At 40.6% G+C, this 7,903-nt stretch overlaps 1 pseudogene; it reads right to left on the bottom strand.

Moving 5' to 3' along the window:
- Positions 1–246: 246 nt before the first annotated feature.
- On the bottom strand, positions 247–731 carry LOC103736531 (annotated as a pseudogene).
- Positions 732–7,903: the final 7,172 nt, after the last annotated feature.

Genomic DNA, 7,903 nt, shown 5'->3' with positions numbered 1-7,903 from the left:
TAACAAGATCTAAATACAATTATGTTTTTAAACACTGGGTCAAGGCTTTACATAAAAATACCAGCCTACTTTCCCCACTAGGTTTCTAAAATAGCACATACTTTCCTCAATATCTGCAGCCATCCAGGAATTTTTAGGAAACTTTTATGCATGATCTAATTTCTAATCCCTGGCTCTTTGGGCTCAGTGACAAAAGATCAAAACCACCAAAAATGGTTCACTTGAAGTCAGACAAGAGACCCTGGCTCAGTGAGTCTCATAGGATGAAAGCAGTGCCCATCAACTGGCTCCATGCAGGAGGGGCACGTGAAGGATCTCATCAACCAGTCATCTATGCAATCCAGGTGATAGATGTGCATGCATGGCAGAAATGGAATTGGGTCCCCATAAACAAAGTCCATCATACAGATCACACACTCCTGAAACTTTTTTTCTGATCCATCTCTTCCAGGGTCATAAACTCCTTTCGGTAGATGCTGTCTACGGCCTATTCTTTGGGCTATTCTAATTTGTTCCTCTTCAGTCAGCTGAGTTGCTAGCGGGGTCTGGCTAGGCGTTGGATGATAGACTTTAGTAACTGGAACTTGTTCCTGATATGGCTGCGGCTCCTGATCTGGCTCTGGCCCCTCGCCAAAGCTAGCCGGGTCGGACTGAGACTCGAGAAGCCGGGAGATGTCATCCGAGGATTGGGATTTGAGGCAGTTCCCCATCTTCCGGGGCTGGGATGTGTCTTTGATCTGGGGAAGGAAGAACGCTGTGACCGGGTGGCTCGCACGCTCCGTGGTCAGCCTCCCCTGGGCGACGCGGGGTCGGAAGGCCCGGGGCTCAGGCGGAGGCTCTCCCGAGCCCCGGCGCGGCGAAGAGGCTGCGCATGCCAGGGCAGGGGGTGAGAGGCTAGGGTGGCGCCGGAGCCTTCCGGCATATTATTTTTATTTTCAATTACAAAATGTATTATAATATGAAGTCATGCCCCTAGACCTTGGGAAGGGAGGAAGGATAAGCGATTGAGTCAGTCATCAAGGGCCAACCAACTAATCAAAAATGGGAACACACCATAAATGAACATGAAAATGATTATTGATGAGGTATGGAAGAATTCTGGGTTGCTGAACACGTGTGAGAATGACTTTTCTAGGAGAGACTCTGCAAAAAAAAAAAAGACTTTACAAATTGAAATTTCACATTACCTTGTAAACCAAATTAATCTTTTGTTGTTGTTGTTTTAGGGGGTTTTTTAGCTTATTTTTTTATGTGTGTGTGTTTTTATGTAAGTATACCTGTGTCATGCAATGCCCACAGAGGCCAAAAGAGGGCATCAGATCCCCTGGAACTGGAGTTATGGAGCGTTGTTAGCCACTGTGTTGGTGCTGAGAACTGAATGCAGGTCCTCTGCAAGAGTAGTCAGTATTCTTAACCACTGAACCATCTCCATAGGCCAAAACTATTCATATGATTTGAGAACATTTAGAACTATGCACTCCTAAGAAGTTTGGAATCCTGCTATAACTAATTCTTACAAGCTAAGCTGAATGCACGGCTTTAATATTATACCATGTTCCCTATTTGTGGTGTTATGTTCCGACTCAGAACATTAGATGTGACACTGATGATTTTGAAAACAACAATTACGAGCAATATCTCCCCAACAGATATCGCAAGCAACATGTGGGCATAGGTTGATGGCATCTGTCTGTGGCTTTGTTGTGTTCTGAGTTAGGGTTTTAAAAACAACCTTTGAAATACTGTTATCACAAATTGTTCAATACATAAGAAGGGAGCCCTTTGTTAGGGAGTAGCAGAGTAGAACAGAACAGAACAGGATAGGATGGAACAAATTAGGACAGGACAGGACAACAGAATAGAGTTCAGTTCTGAGAGAACAGCTCTGAGAGACATCAGAACATCTCAGAAGATCAGTTCCACTCTTGGTTAAGCAACTCCAAGAGTGAAGTTTCCCACTATAAACTTACACATGCACTCGGAGTTCTAGCATTTCAGACAGCACACTGAGGATCCACACTCCCCTTCCCTCATAGCTGGACCTATGGCTCTTGCATATGGCCTTTTCTGGATTGCATCATTTATCTTAAATTGATGATTTTCCCACATCCGGGGAGTCACATTACCACACTAGCAAACAGGCAGTAGAGCGAGATTAGGATAACTTCACATTGTAGCCAAGTTTCACAGAAATGGGGGTACTTACAGGTCTTTCAACTGGCATCTGATATGAGAGTTGCCTGTGAGAGGACTGAGCCCTTAACTCTATGTAGTCGCATAGAGTTCATTTGCTTGCAACTACCTAAAAAGGCGGCTGGCTGACCATTGCGACCCAGGGATCCTCCTGTCTCTGCCTTCCCATGATAGTTTAAGGAAGCACCATGGAGACCAAATTTTTAGGTGGGTTCAGTGGATGGAATTCATACAGTCAGGCTTGCAAGGCAAGTTCTTTACTGAGTTGTCTAGCAGGTGAAAGTTTTTTTTTTTAATATGTGTGTTTTTACACAGTTTGTTGTGAATATGGCAAGAGAGGTAAGGTTATATTTCTGGAGTGTGTCCACTCATTTAACTTCCTATGTGACTTGGCTTGCTTCAGATTTGTTTCTTAATTAATTTGCCAGTGCTATTTTTGGATTTTGTACTCAAGTGCATAGTTAAATTTTAATAGAATAATAAAGTAAATGCTGCATATGCTGGTGATGTATAACATTAAATATAAAAAGAAAACTTGGTAGTATGTTAATTTTTCATGTCATCCTATTTTTCTCCGGTCTTTTTTTGAGACAGTGTCTTCCTGTAGCCCCAGCTGGCCTGGAACTCACTATGTAGACCAGGCTGTCCTTGAGCTCACAGAGATCTGCCTGCCTCTGCCTCCCGAGTGCTGGGATTAAAAGTGTGCATCACCACGCCAGACTCATGTCATTTTTTTTACTTGTATATGTATTTATTGTATAAGCTGTTACTTAGAATGATCTAATTTATTTAACCCTGTCTGTTTCATTTTATTTTTATTAAACTTTTTCATTTATTTTTACTGTATGTGTATGAGTGTATGCCTTCATGTATGTAAGTGCACCCATGCTGTGCAATGCCTGCAAAGGGCAGAAGAGGGCATCAGATACCTTGGAACTGGAGTTATAGATTGTTAGCTGCTAAGTGGGTGTTAAGATTTGCAAGAGCAGCTAGTGCTCTTAACCACTGAGCCATTTCTCCAATCCCAACTCTATTTTTAAACAACATGACTATATGATTTTATTAATACCTTGCTTTCCTTATCTCTGGTTTGAGCTTTTCATATGCAGTTTTCCTAGTATGTGAAAATCTCTTTTTCTGCCCTCCTCTTTCTTGGTCTTTTTGCTGTATATGTTGTGGCTTTAATTTTAAAATCTAATTGTTCATAATTGATATATGCCATAATGATGGATTTTAGTGTAATAAGGTTGAGTTTTACAACATTGCTGTATACATTCTCCTCCACACTTTCTTAGAGAGGGATCTAGGGTCACAAAAAATGACCACATAAAATAAATAAATAAATAATAAATAAATAATAAATAAACTCAAAAAAAAATGACCACATAACCCAAAGCATTGGCAAGTGCTGTGTAGCAATTTCCTCTGAGATAAAAACTTTCATCTTGAGGGACACTGAGTAAACAACAGGATATCAGAAGGAGGTAAGTTGCCTAAACAATAAGATGTTCTAAATTTAGAAAGATAAACAACAGAATGTCTGAAAGGAAGTATAAAAACTGGATGATCTAAATTTAGAAAGGTAAACAACTGTTCTGGGAAAACAGTCCATCCTTCAGAGAAACCCCTTAAGCTCAGGAAGTAAACAAAGCAATAGCTTCAGGAAGTCTTTGAAATTGACTAGCTTCACTAGGTCCCTCCTAGCCCTGAGAACTGCTGAGAGATGCTCTCAGATCAGCCAATCTACCTGGAGAAAGAAAAGACAAGTTGAGCTGTCTAGAAGGGGCTCAGGCTAGCCAAACTGCCAAGAACAAGCAGAGACCCGCTGAGCTGCCTAGACAAAACTGAAGCCAGCTGAGCTGCCTGCAAGAGACTAAGACCAACTGAATTACCTGGAAAGGACACTCTCCAATCTGATGATCTGCCTGCAGGTTGTGCACTGCACTCCAGGTTTCTAGCTTTCATGAGCTGTCACCCATGCTGGGATGGGCTGATGCTGTCTGTGAGCCATTTCTGCCCCTGCAAGTAACCCGTCACTCTGTAAGAAACCGCAAAAAATTTCGCTGGTTCACCAAGTTAGATTTTGATAGTCAAGCTGCACTGAATCCAACAAGCACAGTTGTTAAGATGGCCTCTTCCTTTCATACTTAACCAAGCCACAGAAAGCTTGACTGTCCCTCATTAGTTGAGGTTTAGTGGCAAAATCTAAACTCTTTTAGCTAATTTAAAAGGGGAGGGGGCATTTGATAGCCCTGACTACAGAAAACCATTAGCTTGTGACTCCCAGAACCCAGCGGGAACTGTTTATTGAGAAAATCTTGCCCAAGATAGGCTGTCCTGCCTGAGCAATAGCTCAGGAAAAGAAACCACAAATTTCTCAAGAGCACCCTGACCTGCACCCTTCAGCTGTACCCACTTCCTCATTCCCTAGCCCCCATATAATCTCCAACACTCCCCCTCCCTGGTGCAGTGACCACCATCCCTCAGGAAGCCTGCTGTCCCTCACTGTGCTGAATAAACAGTCTTGATCTGTTGAAGGTGTAGTACTGTTCACTTTCTGGACTCTACTCTTTCCTACTCTCCCAATTCTAACAGCATTCTAATAAGAATCTTTAAAACTTAGGGATGTGGGAGGCTGGAGAGATGGCTCAGCAGTTAAGAGCACTGGCTATTCTTGTAGAAGACCTGGGTTCGAATCCCAGCACCCTCATGATGACTAACAACCATGAAACTAGTTTCAGAGAATCTGACACCCTCTTCTGACCTCCGGGGGCATTGCAAGACATGGCTGCACTTACACACATGCCGACATAACACTTATACACATAAAATTAAGAAAATAAATTTTTTTAAATTTAGGGATGTGGGATTTCAGCACATAGCCAGAGTCATAAAAGAAAGGGTGATTGTAGCCCACCTGCTACTGGGTAGCCCCCCTGCTTGACTGATGCCAAAAAACTGAGATTAGACCAGTAGACCTTGGCATTTGTCCACTGGAGAGCTTTCGCTGTCCTCTTGAGAGCTTTGATGCTTACACAGAGTTTAAATATGATAAATATGATAAGTGCTCAAGCAATGCAAAATACATAGGAATTTTCCCATCATAACAGTGAGAAAACAAGCACAGTGCACCCAAGGCTGTGGAGACAGGCCTAGTCACAGACCACCTCTGATATATGCAGAAAGATAAAAATGGGGGGAGGATTACACCTGCCCAGCATCCCAAGGTCATATTTCTGGTCTTCCCAGCATTCTGGAAGCAGACTGCCCCCTCCTCAAGCCTCTACATCAACAAAGTCCAAAGAACTCTATTAACTCTTAGTTAAGCCAAGGACAGGAGCCTGTTAACTTAGTGAGCAGAGTGCTAAGATGGTGGTGTTGTGGATGAGAAAGAAAACTATAATGCTACAAGTTACAATTGACAGGTTAGGAAACAAACAACCTTAAGTAAGTAAGGTAAGGGTACTAAAAAGAAAAATAAGTACATAGTTTTAAAATGACAGAGAGGACTTAATCTCTTACCTTCATATTTCTACACATTGGGGGGGGAAGTACAGGTAATAAGCAAAAGGTAGCTATTGAGAGCAGGGTACAACTTTGAATACACACCTTAACCTTACACAAATGTTAGCCTATGAGTCCAGGATTCACAGCCTCTGACAGTTCAACAGGCCCCTACTGGGAAGATCAAAGTGGTAATAAAGAAAATGCAGACTGCAGTTAACTCATGAAGACTCTTATTTTACACTGTAAAAGTCAAAAGAAAGACAGTACATTTCATTTACATTTCTTACAACTTTTTTTTTGACAGTGCTGTAGATGGAAGCTTGACTGAGACTTGTTAGTCAAACACTGTACCACTGAGCTGCATCTCAGAACCCAAAATTCTTTCATCTCTAGGATGTTTTGTTAGTTCTTTGGCACTTTTTACATATACAATAATATAATCAATGAACAGAATTTTATTTGCTGCTTATCAATATCAGTGCTTCTAGCCAGTTATCTGTGTTTTAAAACATACTTTTATTTTTAATTTGTTTTATGTGTATAAGTGTATTGCCTCCATGTATAAAAATGCACTGTGTGTGTAATATCAACAAGGCCAGAAGAGGGCAGTGAATCCTCTGGAACTGGAGTTACAGCCAGTTGTTAACTACCATGTGGGTGCTGGGAATGGAACCAGGACCTCTGTAAAAGCAGCCGGTGCTCTTAACTGCTGAGCCATCTCTCCAGTCTCCTAGCTGGCTATTTCTAGACTAATGCCTTCTATGAATTATTGACATGGTCTTAAAATTTTGGTTCTTTACCTTATTGGAGAAATGGGTTACATTAATTGATTTTTTTAAGCGTTCTACACCTGCAATAATTACTATTTGGTTGTGGTATATAATTCCTTTTATATGAATACATTATTTGCTCTCATCTGATCAGGATTTTAAAATCTGTACTCATAGGAGATGTTTATTTATATGCTTTCTTTGTTGTTTCTATATTATATTTATATTATGTTTATTTATATGCTTTCTTTGTTGTTTGATATTATATTATGACAATATTGACCTCACAGGATGAAGTATTATCACTTCTGCTTCTATGTTTTGGAAGACATTGTAAATTATTCATCAAATGTTATAAAAATAAAGCAGCGGGAGCCTATGAGATTTTATTTTCTCTTACAAAGTTATTCTTTATTTTAAAATTGACTTAATACATATTCCTTTATTTATATTATGCTCTTGTGTCAGTGTTTATAAATCGTTTCCTGAAATTGGTGGCTTTCACTCAAGTTATGTTCATGCTCATGCAACTGTGTTAATTACAACATTCTTTATGGTCTATGAAATGTCTGTGTGATGAGTAGCAATGTTATCTCTTTTGTTACCAATGTTAAGAATTTTTATGTTCTCTTTCCTTTTAGTTGGTCTATGTAAAACTAACTCCTTATTTATAATTTCTTTGATATCATCTATAGTTATTTTCTGGTGTTTGATTCAGAATTATCTTATTCTTGTTTCTCTGGTTTATAATGTCAAGACAGACTATTGAGACTATGGTGTCTTATTATTTTGGATTTTAATTATTTTACTTAAAATATTTAGTAAAATTACCCATGTGTGGTGGTACATTCCTGTAATCCCAACACTGATTTGATGATGAAGGATCATGATAAATTTGAGGCCAGTCTGATCTACTTTAGCAACTTTCAGGCCAGCCAAGGGCACATAGTGGAACCCTGTCTACAAAGCAAGCAAGCAAGAAACAAACACAATACCCATTCAAAATACATTTAGTAACACATACACTGGCAGAGCAGTCCTGGCCTGGTTGACTATGCACACAGCTTGGGTGAGGTGGAGCAAAGCCAGCCTGCCCACCTACAAGCCCTGGTGGCACCCATAGTTGGCCAACCATCATCATTATCCAGTGGCTTTAAAGACCTGGTTGCAGTCCTCAACAATATGAGGAATCTGAGATGTCTACAAATACCAGAAAATAAACTAAAGAACCCTGGTGTAAAGCTGTCATGTGAAGCTCTGGAAACTTCCCAGCTGCCACTCAGAGAATCTTAGTTTGGAGTCCTGTGAGCTAGTTCTTGTCTGCTATGAGGACCTAGTTTCTGCTTTTAACCACAGTAAAACCCTGTGGGGAATCAACATGTTGGAGAATGCCTTGGTCCACAGTGTGCTGAGTGAGGCCTGAAAATAGCCAA

The sequence above is a fragment of the Nannospalax galili genome, unplaced genomic scaffold (assembly GCF_000622305.1).
Source record: "Nannospalax galili isolate Female #2095 unplaced genomic scaffold, S.galili_v1.0 scaffold391, whole genome shotgun sequence".
Lineage (NCBI taxonomy): Eukaryota > Metazoa > Chordata > Mammalia > Rodentia > Spalacidae > Nannospalax > Nannospalax galili.
Note: the sequence above shows the minus strand (reverse complement) of the source record. Positions and strands in the feature narration are given on the sequence as shown.